The sequence below is a fragment of the Ursus arctos genome, unplaced genomic scaffold, assembly GCF_023065955.2.
Source record: "Ursus arctos isolate Adak ecotype North America unplaced genomic scaffold, UrsArc2.0 scaffold_7, whole genome shotgun sequence".
NCBI classification, from domain to species: domain Eukaryota; kingdom Metazoa; phylum Chordata; class Mammalia; order Carnivora; family Ursidae; genus Ursus; species Ursus arctos.
The window spans coordinates 45,540,482-45,562,719 of NW_026623089.1; positions in this window are offsets into that span (position 1 = coordinate 45,540,482).

A 22,238-nucleotide genomic window follows, 5' to 3' on the forward strand; every position below is an offset into this window, starting at 1 on the left:
GTCTCTCTCTCAAATAAATAAAATCTTTTAAAAAATAAATAATGTATATACATTTGAAAATGTCTTTTAAAATATAACATGATAAAAATACCAATTATATTAAAATGCAAAATTTCAAAAAAGCTGTGTTTTCACCTCCCATTCCTTCTGCCATTCAATTCCATACAAAGTCTTCCTGGGTATTTGATCTTCATTTAATGACTCTTCTATCAATCTTTCCAAAGATTGTAATACTCTTACCATCTATTTACCATAAAACATATTTTTAAAGATTTTATTTATTTATTTGAGAGAGAGAGAATGTGTGCGGGCAAGTGTGGGGAGGGGCAAAGGGACAGGGAAAAGCAGACTCAGGTGAGCAGGGCTCCATCCCAGGACCCTGAGATCATGACCTGAGATGAACACAGATGCTTAACCAACTGAGCCACCCAGCCGCCCCAAGCATATATATTTTTTTAAAAACTCTGTAGAAAAATTATGGTAAGCAGCCAGTCTTGAGAACCATTGATTTGCATGTTTGTGTATTCTTATGGAAAGAGAATCAAGAGTGATGTGGACCTAACAGGCATTACAGTATATGACTCTTACATATGCATAAAATGTCACCACATCTGTTATTTTACTTGAGTCTGGTGCCTAATGAATGCCATAGATAAGTACACTTTTCCATTTTACCATTCAACTAAACGCAAAGGCAATGAGTGATCAAAGACCAGCCAGCTAGGAGGTGAGAGAATCACAAGTCAGATCCTACCTTGATTTTAAGCCCAGTTCTCTTTTCACGGCACTGGATACAAACTTTTATAACTTCCTGCCCATCCTGCTTTCTTATTCCTCATTCCCAACACTCCCGCTACTGATAGTCTTTGGAAACCCATGTTTTATTAATTATCTCTATTTGGGGTCAAGATCTAGTTGAGGATTCAGGTTTTTCCTTGTCTGGTGTAAACATTGTGATTCAAAACACCAGATGTATTCTCACCAACATTTATAATGGTTTTATCCTTTTCATTTATCAATGACTTCTGCCCTTAAAATCTTTCCCTTAGATCAACACCATCTTTCTTTCTCTGAATATCTTTCTGGGGGTCTGCAGACCAGTACTGAAGACCATACACAGTGTGGATTGTTGTTTACTCTCCGCCTTCATCCAGAACCTCGGTGTCACTCCACAGGCCATCTCAGTGTTCATGCCTTACTCACTCTCTAACGCCTACCACTTCAAAACTTATCTCACCTCCTAGTAACTCTTCAACTTACAATCAGTAGGCTTCTGTCTCGGCGGTACCACTGAAGGTGCTCCTACAATGAGCCTCTAATACCCAAACCCAGTGAATTGTGTTCAGTTCTGGCCTATTTGGCCTCTCTGTGGAATTTGATCCCAGAACATTCCTTTCTTTTTTTTTTTTCCTTTCAAAAAAATTTTATTAGCCGTTTCAAAGAACAAGCTTTTGCATTTACATATTCTTTCCACTATTTAAAAATGTTTTCTATTTCATCAATTTCAGTTCTTATCCTTATGAATTGCCTCTTTCTTATTTCTTTTGTTGTTTCTTTTCCTGATTTCTTTTTTTATTATAAGTTTTTATTATATTATGTTAGTCACCAAACAGTACATCCCTGGTTTTTGATGCAAAGTTCGATGATTCATTAGTTGCGTGTAACACCCAGTGCACCATGCAATACGTGCCCTCCTTACTACCCATCAACAGCCTATCCCATTCCCCCACCCCCCTCCTCTCTGAAGCCCTCAGTTTGTTTCTCAGAGTCCATAGTCTCTCAGGGAGAAGCATGATAGAACATTCCTTTCTTAAAATTGCCTATTTCCTCTTCTCAACTAATTGTCTTATTTAGGTCTATGTAATTTTTTTTCAAGTTTTGATCTTCTTCCTGGCCAATGCATAATGATGTTTCCTGAGGACTCTCTAAGGTTTTGTCCTTAACCTCTTCTACTCTGTATGTTCTCCCTGAGAAAAAAACACCCGCTCCTTTCACCTCAAACATCCCACATATGCCAATAAAGCTTGCATCTATCACTGCAACTATAGAAGGTTGAGGAGATTTGGGAGCTGATCAAGGAAAAAGATATGACCAGGAGGTAGCAATAGCACCCACAAGCTTTTGGGTGATATCTTGGTAGGTTTGCATGTGGGGGACGTCTCTCAGAGTGTGAGACCACTGGGGAGGAGGTCAAGGGACCTCTGAGGAAAAGAAGGATCAGAGAGAGGTCTTATATGTCTAGATGATTTATCTTAGCAGCACAGAAGGGAATCTCGGGGCCAGAGGGCTCCAAAGAGCAGCAACAGCTTGGGGTTTTAATAGCACCAGGGGTTTTGTCTATCCGTAGCTAGCAGATGTTGGGTGCATTTTTGTGAGGTATGCAACCCAGGCAGGCTCTAAATCGCTAGAAATCTGCTTGTTTGGTTTATGTTTAAAACAATTGGATGTGTAAACATTTGAGCTTGGCATTGGCAGGCTTTTGAGCTAATGGGTCTCGGCCTGTTGTGAAGCAATAAACAACCCAGGGGCCATCGTTGGCTCACAGACATCACAGTAACCCAGATTCCTGGATGAACTCCAGGGACCTCAAAACTAAACCCAATATTTTCCCACTAAATGTAGTTTTTTCCCTATTCTATTTCAGTGAAAGGAATAGTGTGATTAAAGCTAAAGCAACCCACCTGTCTGTCCTGTACTCTAATTCATGACCGTTTTATAGACTGCACAGTCGGCTGCTCTCTACATTTTTCACATCCTCTCTTCATCACACAGTTTCCATCACCAGTGCCTTAGATCTTGGCCTCTCTGTATCTTGCCTAGATTATCATCAGAGTCTCTTAACTAGTCTTCCTCTTCTAGTCCTACTATTGCCTCGTATGTCCTTTGCACTACCATCAAGATTATTTTTCTGAAACTCAAATATGATCACGTCCATCCACTTGATTAAAACTCATTTTTTTTTTAACTCTCCATGGCCGGCAGTTGGCAAACTATCACCTGCAGGTTAAACCCTTCCCTCTGCCTGGTTTTGTAAATACAATTTTACAAGAGGGAAGCCACTCGCAACCATTTACATATTGTCAATGGCTGCTTTCCTGCTCCAATAGCTGATTTGAGTAGTTACACACCAGGCCATATGGCTCACAAAGGCAAAAATATTTACTCTCTGGTCATTTACAGAGAAAGCTCATCAACCTCTAGTCTACAAGGTTAAGTTCAGAAGCTGGGTGTGAAATAGATGCCTTTCATAAGGGGAGCATTGGACATCTTCAGTTTATCCTACTCTGTATCCCCCTTTACAAAGACTCTCAATCACAGCCATGTGAAAGTACTGGTAGCTTCCAGAATGTACCAGGTTGCTTTATTCTTGATGCCATGATTCCTTCCACTCCTTCTGCCCGGTACATATTTCCCATACTTATCCATTTGTCAGTCGCCTACTCATTTCTAAGATTCAAGGGCTCTTCTGTCAAGCATTTCCTAAATCTCTCTCAAAGGAGCAATGTATTCTCCTTCCCCTATACTTTACAGACCTTGGTCATAGCACCAATCATCCTTTTTAGCTCATGTTTAAAAATGATTTTAGTATACCCATATTTAGGTGACAGTTTGGCCAGGTAGGCATTTCTACATTTGAGTTCATATTCCCTCAGTTTTGAAAGCATTATGCCATTGTTTTCGAGAAGTCCGAGGCCAGTCTGCTTCTTGATACCTTGGATACCACAGTCTTTGATAATCTTTTAAAGTTCTTTTTTCATCCTTAGTTTTTTTTAAATTAATAACTTCATATTTTAGAGCATTTTTAGGTTTACAGAAAAATTGAATTGAGTACAAAGTAGAGAGTTCTTATATACCCCCTCCCCCATATGTTCTCCTGATGTTATCATCTTGCATTAGTGAGGTACGTTTGTTAGAATTGATGAAACAAATCTTTATTATTTTTTCTTTATTTTATTATTATAATTTACTAAAGCCTACAGTTGACGCTAGGATTCACTTCTTGTGCTGTACATTCTGTGGGTTTTCACAAATGTATAAGTGACATTTACCCACCATTACAGTATCATACAGAACAGTTTCATTGCCCTAAAAATCATCTGTGCTCCACTGATTCATCCTTCTCTCCCTCCCCACAAGCCCCTGGCAGTCTGACCTTTTTACTACCTTCACAGTTTAGCCTTTTCCAGAATGCCGTAGACTTGGAATCATACAGCACATAGACATCACATTACCTTCTTTCGCCTAGTGGTATGCATCTAAGTTTCCACCATGGCTTTCCCTTTTTTTTTAGTTTTTTTAATTTTATTTTTTTTAATTTTATTTTGTTATGTTATGTTAGTCACCATACAGTGTATCATTAGTTTTTGATGTAGTGTTTCATGATCCATTGTTTGCATGTAACACCCAGTCCACCATGGCTCTCCATGGCATGATAACTCATTTCTTTTTACCACTAGTATTCCACTTTATGTATGTACCACAGTTGGTTTATCCATTCACCTACTGAAGACATCTCGGTTGCTTTCAAGCGGAATAAAGCTGCTATAAACCTTGGGCAGGTTGTTGCGTGGACATAAGTTTTCCACTACTTTGAGAAAATACCAAGGAACGTGATTGCTTTGGTAAGAGTATGTTCAATTTTATAAGAAACTGCCAAACTGTCATCTGGCTGTACTATTTTGCATTTGTAGCGGCAATGAATGAGCGTTCCTGTTGCTCCACATCCTCGCCAGCATTTGGTGTTGTCAGTGGTCCAGATTTTGGCCATTCTAAGAGGTGTATAGTGGTATCTCATTGTTGTCTTAATTTGCATTTTCCTGATGACATATGATATCAAGCATCTTTTCATATGCTTATTTGAATAAGCGTTTGTATACCTTCTTTGCTTATGTTTATACATAAGCATGTATATAACTTATTTGATGAGGTATCTCTTCAGCTCTTTTGCCCATTTTTTAATTCAGTCATTTGATTTCTTATCATTGGATTTTACTAATAACCTTTTATTGTTGTTATAATGATCATCACCAAAATTACCAATAACGAGATGAAACATTTTTGAGCCCTTACCAAATGCCAGATAAGGTGCAAAGTATTTTACAAACATTATCTCACGTAATCCTCATAACAACACTAATTATCTAATTGCATCCAGGAATAGATGGCTAAGAGAGATTCAATGATTTAGATAAGATCACATAAAAAGTAGGGGCACCTGGATGGCTCAGTCGGTTAAGTGTCTGCCTTTGGCTCAGGTCATGATATTGGGGTCCTGGGACTGAGCCCTGCATCTGGCTCTGTGCTCAGCGGAACTCTGCTTATCCCTTTCCCTTTCCCTCTGCTCTTCTCCCCATTTGTGCTCTCTCTCTCTCTCTCTCAAATACATAAAATCTTTAAAAAAAAAAAAATCACATAGAAAGTAAGCAATGGGTCCAGAATTGCAGACCAGTCTTTGAATCTCCACTACCAGAACCTTAACCACTGCAGGACACTCGTTTCCTTCCTTCCACTGATGTGTGACAGGTTTGTTTCTTCTGCTTGAGTGAGGAACATCCAAAGGACAGAGAGAGTAGCAGGCTGGACCTAAGGCTGGATGGATGCATGACTCAATATAACAATCGATACATCTGTACCGATCTGATTAGAAACTTGAAACAAGAAACATACCCACCTCTAAAGAAAAACAAAAAGCATGGGACATCATTCTCAATTTTTCTGCTCAAAGTCGACTACTTTGAATAGTATTTTTTTCCATTTTAGAGAAATTAAATTTTCTCCTACACTCAAAGAGACAATAGTTTAAAGATTTATATATTTATTTGAGGGGGGGGGCGTGCACCAACAGGGGAGGAGGAGGGGCAGTGGGAGAGGGAAAGACAGAGGCAAAGAAACAGACCCCCCCCCAACTGAGCACAGAGCCCCAAGCTGGGCTCCATCCCAGATCATGATCTGAGGCACCCAGGCGCCCCAAAGAGGCAATGGTTTAAAGTGTAAGGATGTTTTTCCTCTGCCAGGTCACTAATGGATGAATTAATGATTTGTAATCTGGTCTGCTACTCTTTTCATCTGCATCAATTACTAATCCAAATAAGGCAATCGTCACAATCCAATTAGCCTACGCAGAGGTTCTTCTGTTGGAGGCATGCACCCCCTCCTGGACATTAAGGCAAGTAGTAGGGATTATGAATGTGATATACACACTATGCAAAAGATGAAACTAAGGCAGTTGGTTCAACTTAGCTGAGTCTTTATAAGAACGCATAGTAGAATTCCACTCACTGGGATGAAAACTTTTAAACCTTGAGGCGGGCCCACAGCCCCTCTGGCAGCTTCAGGCTGAGAGGCTTCTTTCATTTCTGTGCCTTCTTCTCCTCTGGCTGCTCTGTGTGGTTTTCCAGAATTACTAAATTCCACTTCTGGAATGAGAACCAAATTCCCTTCAGGTTCCTCAGGACTGCAGGAGGCCTCTCTAGTGGGGTCAGGCCTCTAAGAGAAGTTTCCAGCTTTTGCCTCTTTTGCCTCTGATCCTGCCATCTCCACATCCCCCCCCTCCCCCCCAAGCAGGCTAGTGCTTGAAAACCAGGGACTTCCCGACCAGAGCCACTGGGGTCACATCTTAGTGTCACTCAGCTCAGTTTCTTCCCCATGCCTCTGGGTCTCCAGGTCCTCTCTCTCTCTTTCTCTCCCTTTACCATTATTCTAAGTCTTAAATTATCCCCACCTTTTGTCTTCCCTCTCCACCAACGCACTCTCCTTTCTTGTTCTGAAATATAAACGCGCACATAGAATTAAATCATTCAAGGGCACCTGGGTGGCTCAATCATTAAGTGTCTGCCTTTGGCTCGGGTCCTAATCCCAGGGTCCTGTGATTGGGCCCTCAGTCGGGCTCCCCACTCAGTGAGGAGCCTGCTTCTCCCTCTGCCTCTACCTGCTGCTCCCCCTACTTGTGCTCGCTTTCTCTGTCAAATAAATAAATAAAACTTAAAAAAAAAAAGAATTCAATCATTCAGCACATCCGCTGCTGTTTTCTCTGAGAAAAGAGGTGGAGGATAATGTAAGGAGGAAGTGACAAAAACCAATGCAGGGAAACGACGAAGGTTCTGGAAATCCAGGCCATTTCTGAGGTTCTCGTCTCCGATCTACAGTCTTCGACATCATGAGCTTACATACTGATAATGCACGGGCCTTTTGTTTCTTTCACTTGGGAGCATGGCTCTCTTAAAGTCCCCTTATCCAGACATCAGGCCTCCCCCAGCTCTCACCAAATTAAATTAAAGCTACTATCCTTGAACACCTACTAGGGTTAAGGAACTGAGACGTTGTTCTTGTTTATTATTTCATTCCATTCTCTTTTGCATTGTGTCCCTTTTGCAGATGAAAACACTGAGGTTCAGAGACATGAGTCATTTGCCCCCAAACATCAAGTGCTTGTACAGCACAGAACAAAGATTTGAAGCTAGGTCTTCCATCCATCTCACTTTACTACGTTGTCCCTCCTCACCAGAAGTTATGTTGGAATGATGGATAAAAATGAGTGGCCATTGAGATGTCCTCTAATCCTAAATGGGTCATTTATTCTGTGGCGGGGCTGATGACGCAGTCACTCTAGACCATTCCCTAATGCTTCTACTTTCACAGGCAGATAAGAATGGAGAACACATCCTCTCAGGTATATGTCAGGTATATTTCACTAAGGGAATCAAGTCATTTCCTCATCTATACATGGAATAGAAAGTCTCTAAAGTCCCGCCCCCAGATCGTAAGTCTCTCGAGAACAGAAACCATGCCCAGCTATCACTCTATATAGCGTGCTCTAGCTAGCGCATGTAAAGAATGCTGTATGTCTAGCATGTGCTCAAGCATTTTTATTAAAAAGCTGAACTGAACTATTCATAACTATAATACAAGGATGCTATGTCTCATCATTTTCACGGTCAATAATAATAAAAACAATAACTGGAAAACATAGTCCAAATTTAAGTGGCATCTAATTTAATGCAGACATTATGGACCACGCCAGCTAAAAGTTCTCATCAATTCTTCTTTCAGCCTGTGACTTAGCAAATAAGGAAATATTGAGGAAATTGAGGTCTTACTGAATTGTCCAAAATTATGAAGTTCTGTAATAGAGATTCAAATCCATGACCTGGTTTCCGTTTATTTTTTTTATTTTTTTTTTTTTTGGCTTAAGAAGCAGGACTTCATTACTCTTTCTCTGGGTAGCATTGACAGAAGGAGCATAGAAGAATCCATGTAAACTAGTCCATCATACAACCTCGCGTACTGGCGAACTTCGATAACAGCAGAATGAAGTCACACATTGATCTCACAACTTACAAAATTGCACAGCTACGGACTCACAACACATAAGTTCTTAATCTGAAATGTCCCTTACACCTGAAAAATGGAATGGGCAAGAGTGACCAATTGAGGGGCGCCTGGGTGGCACAGCGGTTAAGCGTCTGCCTTCGGCTCAGGGCGTGATCCCGGCGTTATGGGATCGAGCCCCACATCAGGCTCCTCTGCTATGAGCCTGCTTCTTCCTCTCCCACTCCCCCTGCTTGTGTTCCCTCTCTCGCTGGCTGTCTCTATCTCTGTCGAATAAATAAATAAAATCTTTAAAAAAAAAAAAAGAGTCACCAATTGAGGGACAACTATTGCTCTCCCGATTAAACTTTTCTATTCCATAACCCTTCTTAAAATTACACCCTAATTAGTGATTTAAAACCACTCACATAGAAGGTGGACAAGAAAACAAAACAAAACAAAAACCCCTATTAAGAATTTTTCAACTTTCAGGATTTGCTCAGTCCACAAACCTCTACACCATGATGTCAGTCAAGTAGTGGCTACAAGAGGCAATGATCACCAACTAAGTTAACGTTTTAAAGTACATTCCTAATAGTAAATGCAGAATAATTTCCATATTGGTATTTTAATGTCATAGCTTCATATTTTAAAATTTCTTATGTTTTAAATAAATATTGTGGTCAAGATACTTTCATTTCTCATTAAATATCCTCAAATCCATTATAGTTTTAAAGACCGTTCATTTAATGAGGCTTGAACATATGGACCGCTCAGCTTCAAGGAAATTCTTCCTGGCCCTTATCTTTGCTGGGCATGAAAGAAAACGTAATTACCTGCCTCCAAACCACGTGGTTGTCCCATAGAGCAGCTTCTCTCTTCTCTGTCACGACCGAGGAGGATGATCCCGCCCTGACTGCTGAAGAAATTGGACTGAGGGCGGCAGCGCACGCAAGCTTATCAAGGTGGGTGCAGCCTCTCCATCCTTCCCGCAAGTATGGAGGGACCCCAGCACAGCCGTGGTCCCCACTTCACACATGCTCCTCCTGATGGCAGAGCTGTGAGCTGGGGCCGCTGGGGTGGCTGGAAGTGGTGGTACAGGGGGATGCCAGTGAAACCAAATAAAAAAGACTGATGTGACCCTGCTCCCATGTGACTCTCACGTACTCACAGGAGTAGCCAGTCTCCCAACACAAGTCAGGAGGGGAGTTAACAGGACACTATTTTATCATATAGGAGAGGCGCAACCATGCGCACATGTACACATCCCCCTTATATTTCAAATATATCATATCTTTTTTATAACCTATTTTAATTACCTAAACAATGTACTGTTAGCATGTTGGCATTTCTACAGCATTTTTAATGACTATGTGGTATTTCATTATACAAATATACTTGTTTATTTCATCAATCTTTTTTCAATAATTTGGGTATTTCCAGTTTAGGGTTATTTGTAAATGCTGTAAGGAATAGAAATGTGAAAATATTCTTTTCCTATTTCAAACATTGTAACATTTCAAATAATTTCCTTAGATAAAATGTGTAAAAGCGGGATTATTGTTGAAAAGTTTATAAGCACGTTTTGACAATTGTTAACATATTACCATGATGCTGGGCAGAAAAGTTCACAGTCTGCAGCACAGAATGATGACACGGGACTGAAGAAGCTACCTGACTGACATATTGGCTTCGAGAAATCTTGGAATGAGTAGAATTTTGTTTAAATCTCAGCGACAGTGAACAAGATTTCACAAATCGAGTATTTGTGTATCATATTTTTGTTAATTCCCTCATTGTGACTATTACTAATTCTCCATTGGGCTTTATTTAGTCTTTCATTCATTGAAAAAGGCTCTATATAAGATTTTTTCAGTAATGCTCTGTCAAAGATTTTACAACAGTACTTTTCCAGTGTATAGTTTGTCTCAAATTTTAATGGATTTTTATGTGGTCAAATGTATTAATAACTCCTGTATGATATAGGATATATTTTCTTCCTCTAATTTTAGGCTTAGAAATTCCACTACCACCAAGAAATTACACAAATAAATATGTTAGGTCTGTGTTTTACATGGAATGCATTGGTCAATAGGGAATTTTTTTTTTGTATGATGTGAAATATGGCTCTATCTAAAAATGTCAGCATTTTCAGTATTTGGAAATGTGAAATCTCTCTAGATTTATATATGAAGCAAATTAGTGTTCTGTTTTGCATCATACAGGGCCATGTCATTTCTTATTAGTTTTGTACCTGGGAGGGAAATGAGAGAGACAGATCAGGTAAGATATTTTTAAAAGCTTCCTCTGCCCTTCTCAGTTAAAGGGTTTCTCACTCCCTGTATTCTATATATCATTAATTTAGTTTTAAATCTAGATTAAGGAAGAAGGAGGAAGTGACTTGGGGAGGACAAAACTAGTAAGAAGAGGAGCCAAGAGAAAAAGAGAATACCATTGCTTTTGATCTCAGTTGGATTCTATAAAGATGAGGCAGACAGGAGAAGGAAATTGTGAGAAGCCACATCTCATTGCCTCTGCTACCATACAAGCAAGAAAATGGTGGGGGCTGGGGAAGTCAGTCATTTAAATGCATCCAGGTAAGTATGGGGCAGTCCAAAATGTTGGACAGCAGCAACCCAGTTTACAATGAGAGAGACCTTCCCGTAGCCAATGCAGACACGGGTAAGCCGATGGATGAGCAGATGGTGGGACTGAGGCAGTGCTCCTGGTTTTCTGCAGCCTGAATGCACATGCAGGAGACCCGCGGTGTCCCCGAATCCATGCAGGGCTATGGAGGTTCTAAAAGGGTCGGTAAACTAAAGAAACCTGATTTCAGGTGAAGACTCCTCAAGATATGGAGAATTTGAAACCAGAGGCAAAGAACATGACGGTTGACTATATCCAGTAACTCCATGACATCTCAGAAAGTCAGATGGAACCAGTTATGCCACTGAAGTCACCAGGGAAGGATTAATCCTAGTTGGTCATTCCATGACAGTCACATAGTATATAGACTCAAGGAACCCACTTCTGTCTACACAAAGTCATATCATCTAAATCACCCCCCCAAATACCACTAGATGTGATCTTGGAAAAGGCAAGCATGGGAATAATCATCTGTCTGAGTTATCCAAGCAGAGACTAATTTTCTTTAAAAGGCAGTTTAAATTATTGGAAAGAACACAGATTATAAATTCGGGCTAAATACAGTTATTCCCTCCCTGTATGGCTCCCTCCCACCCGATGGAGTGGAGGATGGGAGGAGCTCGTGCAGAAAATGAGGACAGTTATAAAGGAACAAACTCTAAACTGTTTTGTAGATCCCGGTTAATGAGATTGAATTTGTTAGACTAATACACACATCGCACACACACACTTCCCTTCCTTTTCGTATTACCAGTTGTTATAATGATAACATGTTAGATTTTCTTAGAAGAGAAGAAGCGTTCATTTTTGAAACCTTAACCAGTTTTCTTGAAAATCCCCCTGCAACTATTTCAATACACTTCAAAAGCAGTTGGATCATTTTACTTTAAACATTGCTCCTACGTTTTTACAGTCACAACATACTTGGCAAATCTGAGTTTAACTAACACAAGTATTCTTTCATCTTGGGCTGCCATTACGTATAATTCCTATCTAAGAAGATCTTCCCAATATTTTCCATGTGAAAATTGTGTTTCAGAAATGAAACGGACAAGATAAGAGAAGTATAAACATTTTACCTCACATCTAGGCGTGATCCAATTCCATTTTTAAAAGAACATATAAGCCAACTCGTTGCCATTGAAAGAGACAACTAAAACTTAATAGATTATGCCAAAGGACTTACAAATATAAGACAACTTTTTCCCAGGCCCTTTTTGAGTCATTCCTAAGTGGATTTATTTTATCTTGAACTAGACTTAAAATTGTCCTCAGATATAAACAAAAATAAAAATAAGATGATAGTGAGGTTGAAGAGCTCACATTTATTCATCACTTACAGTGGGGCAGGCACTTTAAATGCCTTGTAGGACTTAAGTTTTCAACAACCCTTTGAAGAGGTGCTCATATTATTTGTATTTTAATAATTTTAGGAAACTAGGACTCAGGGAGGTGAATTCTCTTGCCCAGGTTTGTGCCTAGAGAACGGCAGATCTGACATTCCAACCCAGGTCCTCCAAAAACCATAGTCCATACTTGCCTTTCCACTTTTGCCCTTTGAACATGTTTGAGTTTACGTAGCAATGGAAGCAGTGCACTTAGAGACTGGAAACCCGTGTCTATATCTTACCTTCGCCAGGTGTTTATTGCATCGTTCTAAGCAAATGAGCTGTTACATGCTTTGAAAAACAAGGCCTATCCTGAATATTGAATGGATTTCAATTTCTTCCTCTAAAAAAAAAAGGTAACATAACCTCACAGAGTTATTTTGAGGGTTTCATTAGATAATATATGGACAATACAGAATATAATATATATAATACAGCCAGGTCCTTATAAATTATAGCAGTTATTATTAGTTTTCTATATTTAAAACCACTTCAGTTTTATAGCACTACCTAGGTATAAGATGATGCTAGCCTTCCAGAATAGGGCGTAGAACAATGAATGTATCCTTCCTGGAGACATTTAAGTGTAAAGACAATGACAAACAGAAGCACGATGCTTCTAGTGAGGGGGGCTTTGCTCTGTCTGCCCCACCTCATTTCCCATGACTTCCCAATAGACGTATTCCATGTGTCCTTCAGAAGCATAGGGGTCGTCCTGGACCACATTCCTTTCTTTGTGCCCTCCTTACCCATCTGGAAAGGCTCTTCTTCTCTTAGACAAAATGTTCTCATGGTACAAGTCATGGGGTTTTGGGAACAGCAGTGGTCTGGGATTAAGATGCCAGCTGAGGACCCACCACCGCCTGCACCCACAAGAGAAGTTCAGGAGACTCGGTGCCACTCGCCCAGGCTCGGTGCCTATATGGGTGAAAGGGCCCTCCAGCTCCTTTCCTGCTCTAAACATCTGCCACTTAATAATTTACCTCAGCTCTTCCATTGGACTTCCTGAAACAACTCTCCTCACACTAATAGTGTCCTTTTCCCTGTTACTATTCTGTGTAGAATCAGAACCTAGGGCTTTAAATAGTCCTCTCTAAATGTTCCCTGTAGAACTGGCCTTTCATTCATTAGCCCCTCAGGCCATATCAGGGCAGAAAGACTCTTTCTTCTCCCAGGGCCAGAGCTGCTTGCTGCCCAGAGTTCTCGGAGAGAAAGTCCAAAAGCAGAGTATCCCGAGGTGTGTGTAGCAGAATTTCACCTTCCAGCACCGGGGATCAATTGTTCACACCACTCATAGCCACTGGCCCCAGGTGCCTGCCAGGGACCGTGGGGACACAACCCCGTAAGCACAAGTAATCACAGCACCTCTCACCTCCTATGGCTCTCACCACCTACATGGAAGAAAATACATAAAACAAATTGTCTTAGAGTTTGAAAACCAGCTATTTTGTAAAAGACATTCAAAGGTTTTTAAGTGTAAAAAGGGTTAGAAACCCATGTGTTGCCTCTTATTAGCTGTAAAGACTTTGGCAAGTTACTTTATTTTTATAAGCCTTAATTCCTCATTTTAAAACAGGGGCAACAATGTCCAGTGGAGGGGGCCAATAGGATGGTATGGAAGATAATGCACATGAATGAGCCAGCCTGTGGCTGTCCTTTAGGAATTCAAGAAGGGGCTACTCTGAGGACAGCTGTGACAATTATCTTCTCAAAGTCACCAATGGCTCTCAATTTTAAGTGTAAGTAGAGAGAAAATCATCAACCCCCAAGTGGTCAGGGTTTTGTCATTCAATGGAGAAGAGCCTTCTCCCAACACCTTTCTAGCCTAGGGCATTGCTTATGTTTCACACACCATCTCTGCCCTAACCGAGTGTGTTAGTTCCCTGTTGTCACTAACAAATTAACTTCACCTGATGGCTGAAAACAACACACATTTATTCTCTTACATTTCTGGAGGTCAAAAGTCCAACATGGTCTCACAGGACTCGAGTCAACGTATCAGTGGCACTGGTTGCTTCTGGGGGCTCTAAGGAAAATATTTTCTCTCAATTTTTTTCAGTCCATGGTGGTGGTCTACATTCCTTGGCTCGTGGCCACCTCGATTCACTTTCAAAGTACACTGCCCTGGTCTGGGTTTCCATCATTGCAGCCTTCTTCTTGGACTCTGGCTTCTCCTGCACCCCTCTGATAAGGACATTATGATTATATCCGGCCCAAGTGAATAATCCAGGATAATCTCTCCACCTCACGCTTTAACTTTAACTTAATCAATCTGCAAATTCTCTTTTGCCAGATAAAGTAACATTCTCATCTTCCAGAGATTAGGATGTGGACATATTTCGGGGCCATTTACTCAGCCTACCACACCAAGTTGCCATGGTGATCGCTTACAGATTCAGTCCTGCCACTCTTTCTAGTATGAACTTAGCCCAAAACGACTCTGGAGTTGACCAACAGGACTACGAGTAAGGATTTCTACAGAAAACACATATTTCTCCATCAAAGTTACCCAAATTAAAATATGGGGCTCCATTTACTGAACCCATACATCCATTTCCTTCGAGAAAGAGATAGCACCCAAAAGTATTTGCAAATTTTTTTTCTAAGAATTTTTATTTATTTGACAGCGAGAGAGAGCACAAGCAGGCAGAGTAGCAGGCAGAGGGAGAGGGAGAAGCAGGTTCCTCACCAAGCAAGAAGCCCAATGCGGGGCTCGATCCCTAGACCCTGGGATCATGACCTGAGCTGAAGGCAGTTGCTTAACCAACCGAGCCACCCAGGTGTCCCAACAAATATTTCTAATAAAGGAAAGGAAAGCATCCATTTGCACACATACCAGCAGTAGAACTACTTCTAGAAAGCTTTTGAAAAAGTTCAATTGCACAGTCTCTAAGCACACTGTTAGCACAGAGATAAAACCCTACAAACTCTGTCAGTCCCATCATTGGGTTCATTTCCAACAGCACATGCTCATGAAATTATGCCTGGGTTCTAATCAGACATGAGGCAATTGGGAAAGAAAAGAATAAAATGTGTAAGAAGGTTATTATTGCATTTATGTCTTTATTCCTTTTACTATTTAAGCAGAAACACTTAGATAAGCATACACACATAATGAACCCTGGTTGATAAAACATGCAACGATGTCAGAGCAGACATTTTACTTTCTCTTTTACTTTTAGAGTCAAATTTTTAAAGTATTACCTCTAGCACTCTCCCCGAAATAACAAAATAATTTTACTGTTGAGTGTTTTATGATTATTCAAGCTTATTCTTTCCATATGCCTTTGGCCGTGATACCATGAGGAACACTGTAATTAAAAGATTCCTCATGCTATTTGAGCTCTAAAAAAAACAAAACAAAACAAAACAAAAAACACTGACCATACGAAATTTCAACTAACGTATCGTGTTTTACAAGCATTATAAACATTTATAGGCAATTTGAATTGTTATCTTATTTATTCAAATGTCCCAGCTACACCAACATAAAATAACGATTCCACATTTCTATTTTTCAAAGCATCGGAAATTACTATGGTGGAAAGATTGACATAGTTCTACCAGCAAGGGGGTTCTGATATCAGATACCCTTCAATTTTACAAGACCTAATATTTCACTAAATTCAAAGTATTCACATTTGTTGTTATCTAATTTACATAGTAATTCTTTTGCATCTCATTGTGAATAATCTATGCCCGAAATAAGTTTGTATTGTTAAGTCTCTAGAAAAGCATTGTTTATGCATTCATTTACTCATTCAATCATTTAACAAATATTTATTGAGTGCCTACTCTATGCCAGATCAGGCACTGAGCTAGTTGCTGGAGACAAAGCAATGAACAAAATTAATAAGCTTAGTTCCCATTCTTTATAACAAGTTACATGTTGCTTATTCCTCATCTCAATGCCTCAAATCCAATCTGTAATAGCATAAATAAAAACAAAGTTTGCAAAACATATAAAATTAAGTCAGTGTATGTTTTTGCTATTTTGAGCTTAATGAATTCAACTTTGAATTATGTATATTACGTCTCTAGATTACCAGTCTTTTTTATTTATCGTGCACTTATGAAAATGCCTCCTCAAGACATGTATTACAAGAGCAACAGGATGAAAACAGTTCCAAATCTCCCATAAAAAAATTTTTAAAAGTATGACCATAGGACTTCTCCTGCCCGGCAAGTATTAAAGATCATGACTCCGAGGCCAGGAGAGTAACTACCAAAAGTACCTGTATCTCATTCCCTGGGTAGATACACTGGCAGTGAGGCGCCTTGGGATCCAGTCCCAGAGAAATAGCGTGACTTGTTTATTGTTCAAGTCTGGGCACATATGAGAGTAAAGGAGGACACTAACGCCAGGAAAACAGGCATAAACTAAGACACACAGTCACCCACGGATAAACCACTTAACCTCTTTGGCCGTTCTTTTCCCTGCCAAATGGTGACAATGGCATATTCGTTTATGAAAATATGAAATAGAATATGCACAAAAACTCTTTGAAAAGCACATAGTGATACCCAAATTGTGGTTTTCCTGTTAATTAAAAAAAAAAAGCTTAACTAATTAATTTTCAACGTGCTCTGTGAGTTGACGCTGAGGAATTAAAAAATAGAGAGAGATACACTAACACCCGGGAGTTAGAGTGAAGCACCAAGAAACACCGCGACAAAGTTATCGGGACCTCTAATATCTTTCTTTACCTAATCAATTAGTAGCACTCCTCACTCCTCCTTTCTAACCAGTCCTTTATCCGTGAGAACAAGTGAAATCAGGGAAAGTAGCCCCACGGATGGTGCTAGAAACCTGCAGCCCAATGCAGGGTAAGCTGAAACAAACACCCACGACAAACAGGCATACCACATTGCAGTTCTGGGCTGCTAAATCCTTATTCATCTTTGGGGGAATTTTTCAATCTGTGGCTAGAAGTCTGACCTAGAATGTATTTTATCTGCAGGAACCGTGCAGTAGCTATCCAGATAACAGTCAATACTTTTCTTCACCATGCATCATTCGGTTTTCTCCTAGGACATGCAAAAAACCTAATGACTTAAAGTAGACATAAAACATTTACTTCTTTATGAGGAAAGGAAAAAACCAGGATACTGACATTGACATAATCTACAAAATCAAGATAAAGTATTGCACAAATGGATTCTACGTTACAATGTGCTGTAATAGTGGAGTTTTCCAGTGTGGGAAGGCTTGACAGGAGCCAGTGGAAGCCACGGTTATAAGGGAAACTGGGAAGGACTCTCTAGGGAGGAAAACAAAAGAAATGAAAGAAATTAAATAAAATAAATACTAAGTTAGACAGAGAAAATGAAGGAAAGGAAACTAAGCCCCTCTTATGAAGTCAGAAACATTTCTATTTGTAACCATCAGTTTTTTGACAATCTGCAAGGCTGCAAGGATTTATGTGGCCTCTAGGTTTGTAAAATAGAAGGGTCTGAAAGAGATCACAACAGGTGCACCAGAAAGGCCTCTCAAGGAAATTGGGTCGTCAAATTGGGAGAACTTCCCTCCTCTTCAGTTCTTAAAACAAGAGGACAATGGCAGAAACATGACAGCACATGGCACATGGTAGAACACATTCCCCATGTCTCCCCAACACGCATAACAATCTGGGAGAAAAAACTGCTCATGTGTGCTCCAGCATCCGTTCTCATCATCTTCCTCAGTAAGAGACCTGAGTCCTGGCCGGGTACATTTTAGCCGACAATAAATCACACTTGTTACGTTTCCTTGCAAGTAAGTGTCTTGGCCTTATGACTAAGTGCTGGACATTGGGATCTAAGCACGATTGTCTTCAAGAAGTGATGATAAGAGGAGGACACATCCCAGTTTGTCTCTTCCTCCTTCCTATTGTCTAGGACATCCATGTGATTCCCGAAGCCCATGCAGCAAAGGTCCAATATATGGTTTGTGTTTGGAATGATGAAGCAAGAGGATAGAAATGCTAGTGAAGCAACCAGAATGGCTCTAAGCTACAGACTCCTGGAGGTCATTGACATGAGAGACAAAGGAACCCCTATCTCATTTAAATCACTGCTATTTGGGGTTGTTGCAAACAACTAAAATGCACTCTAAAGAATCATTGAATGAATATTAAAAGGTTATCCTTTTATGGGTGACTTATAATATTGCACCAGTAGCATTTTCAAGATAGGGGTAATTAATTATTTGCAAATAAAAGACATAGGAGTTTAGATTCTTCATTGAACCTTGTGGCCTCATTTACCTGTCTTCTCTCTTTCTCTCCCTTTCTCTCTTTCCCTCCCTCCCCCACAATTGTGATATTTCACCCCTCAGTACTTCAGCCTACATCTCCTGGATATAAAGATATTCTCCCATATAACCAGAATACCATCTTTATGGCTAAACTAATTAAGAATAATTATGTAAATCACCTAATATGAAGTCCATATTAAAATTTCCCCAATTATGCCAAAAACATTCCTTGAAAATGTTAATAAAATAGGTATCTTGTGAGTCTGACAAATAAAAAAAAGAGAGAGCTATAAAAAATAAACTATATTGGGAATGAAAAAGCACCTAACGTCATGTGTTGTATACTTGAGACATAAAAGAATAACAGAATATTATGAGCAACTCTGTGATAATAAGCTTCAAAACTTAAAGTGGGAAATTTTTATACAAATTTCATATTTCAAGAAGAAACATAAAATCTTTATTCATCCAGTAATTATTTAAAAATGGAATTAATGATAAAACTCTCCCCTATCCGTGAAAAAGCATGAGGCCCAAAAAAATTTTGCTGGCTTCAGAACCTATTCCCCACTCTGTGTTTCTCTTCCATTTCTGGTCTATGGAGATGTTTATAAGCTTGTTAGCCATTTTTCATCTCTTACCTTAATTGTTAGATGTTTACACAAGAGACAGAGAGGATGTGGGAGCTCACATTGTCATCTACTGGAAATCCACAAAAAATACAAGTTTTTCGAACACCTGTATATGCCATTGTCCATGCATTTGGCAACTTGTAAAAGAAAATCCAAACTCAAAGCCACTCTGTTTATTTAAGTCACTGTCCCAAATTTGTACAAATTCAGGATAAAGAGGGCTAACATACGGGTCCATCCAGAAGTGAAATAGCATCATCAAGGACTAACGTGTCTTCAACTCTCTTCTCCCACGAGCACAATTATAGTCAGTTTAAAGCTGATTTCACCCTAGGCCACAAGATAGATGGCAGAGTATCTGAAGCTGTGTACTACTGGTTTACGTCTGGCAAGAGAGAGAGATTCATTCCCATGGTTCTTCCTAGGTATAAATAAGCTTCCTCCCCCACAAGCTTCCACAAAACTTTCCCTACACCTCACTGGCCCAGGTTTTACCTCTCTAGAAAGATGAACTTAAGATAAAAATATAAGCTCCCTTCCTTTCTACGGCTGAACACCATCCCTATATATCACATCTTCTTTATCCATCCATCCACTGGATGCACCGTTGGGTTGTTCCCTTGTCTTGGTAAATAATGCTGCGATAAACATGGAGGTGGAGACAGCTCCTCAAATAGTGATTTCATTTCCTTCAGATACATGACCAGAAGCGAAATTGCTGGATCATCTGGTAGATCTATTTTTAAATTTTTGAGAAACCACCGTACTGTTTTCCATAGAAACGATACCAACAGGGCATCAGGGTTCACTTTTCTCTGCAGTCTCCCAGGTACTTGCTACCCTTTGTCTTTTTGATACTAGCCATCCCAACAGGTGTGAGGGGGATATTGCACAGTTTTGATTTGCATTTCCCCAGTGATGAGTGATGTTGAACATCTCTTCATGTACCTGTTGGCCATTTGAATATCAGCTTTGGAAAAATGTCTATTTAGGTCCCTTGCCTGTTTTTTTATTTGGATTATTTGGCTTTTTTACTAGTGAGCGGTAGGAGTTCTTACGTATTTTGGGTATGAGAGCCTTGTCGGATGTGTGGCTTGCAAATACGTTCCCCCATTTAATCATTTAATCGGCTGCCTTTTCCTTTTGTTGATCGTTGCTTTTGTTGTGCAGAAACTTTTTAGTTTGAGGTAGTCCCAACTTGTTAACTTTGGGTTTTGTTGCTTGTGTTTTGAGTGTCATGTCCATAAAACCATTGCAAAGACCAATGTCAAGGAGCTTTTTTCCCCTGTGTTTCTTTATAGGAGTTTTACAGTTTCAGGTATTATATCTAAGTCTTTAATCCATTTCAAATTGATTTTTGTGTGTGATGTAAGCTAAGAGTCCAGCTTCATTCTTTTGTGAATATCCAATTTTCCCAGAACCAGTTATTGGAGAGACTATCTTTTCTCCATGGAGTATTCTTGGCTTCCCTGTCAAATATTAGTTGACTACCTATGCCTGGGCTCATTTCTGGGCTCTCTATTCTATTCCAGTGGTTAATACATCTCTTTTTACTCCAATCTAATACTATTTTGATTACTGCAGCTTTGCAACATAGTTTGAAATCAGGGCGTATGATGCTTCCAGCTTCACTCTACTTCCTCAAGACTGCTTTGGCTATTCAGGGTCTTCTGTAGTTCCAAACAAATTTTAGGACCGTTTTTCTATTTCTGTCAAAAATATCATTGGAATCCTGGTAGAAATTACACTGAATCTGTAGATTACTTTGGGCAGTGCGAATATGTGATCAATATTAATTCTTTCAATCCATGAACACAGGTCCTTTTCCATTAATTTTTGTCTTCTTTAATTTCTTTTATCAATGTCTTCAAGTTTTCAGGATACAGATTCTTCTCCTCCTTGAAATTTACTCCTAAGGATTTTATTATTTTTGATGTTATTGTAACTTGAATTACTTTCAGTATTTCTTTTTCAGATAATTTGGGGCTACTGTACAAAAATGAAACTGATTTTTGCATATTGATTTCATATCCTGCAACTTTACCAAATTGATTAGTTCCAACAATTTTTTGGTGGAGTGTTTAAGATTTTCTCTATATAATATCATTTCATCTGCAAACGGAGCTCATTTGAATTCTCCCATTCCAATTTGGATTCCTTTACCTCCTTTGCTTGCCTGATTGTTCTAGCCAGGACTTTCAGCATGTTGAGTAAGAGTGGTATGAGTGGGCACCCTTGCTTTGTTCCTAATCTCAGAGGGGAAGATTTCAACCTTTCATCATTGGGTCTGGTGCTCACTGTGGGCCTTAAATATCTTTCAAAATGGTGTAGACTTGCTGTGAGTCTTGGGTGTGAGAAAGGCTACAGGAGAGGGTGGGGTTTGCCTTCCAGGTTCTGGTGCCTCTGCAGAACAGAAAATCAGGACTAGATATTTATTTACTGATTTATTTATGTAAAGCAATAGAAGTTTATTAAGTGAAGATACAGAAAAAGTTCTCAAGAGTGAGAAGGGTCCCACAGGGTTGCCAACAAGCTCCTTTAGGGTTGGTCTTTTATAGACAGCTAACAAGGGAGCTTAAATCCTTTTAACATCTCTATTGATAACACCTTCAATGGCTTACTTCCTTTTTAGCATCGGGTTATTCTTTGTTGGTCACAGGTGATTATCGTAAAGACACCCACCCCACACAGCCCACCCCACACACCTAGGGCAGGGTGGTCCTCCACCCCACACACCTACGATAGGGTGCTCTGATTTGTCCCTTATCTCTGGTTTCCCCAGGCCTCCACGTGTTTGGGATTTCTGTGAGCCTGATCAGTTAGCCCCCTATCTCTCCCTACCTAGCCCCGCCTGTCCCTTACTCATTCCTCCCCCTGGACTAGTAACCCTAACTGCCATTCCCTAACAGCAGGACTAAATACTTAAATGCTAAGATCAGGACAACTACTAAATGAAATCAAGAGGTCTTTACAGCTTTAGGTCTCCTGAACAGCCTAAGGGTCCTCCGGAATTCTCTCTTCCAATGCAGC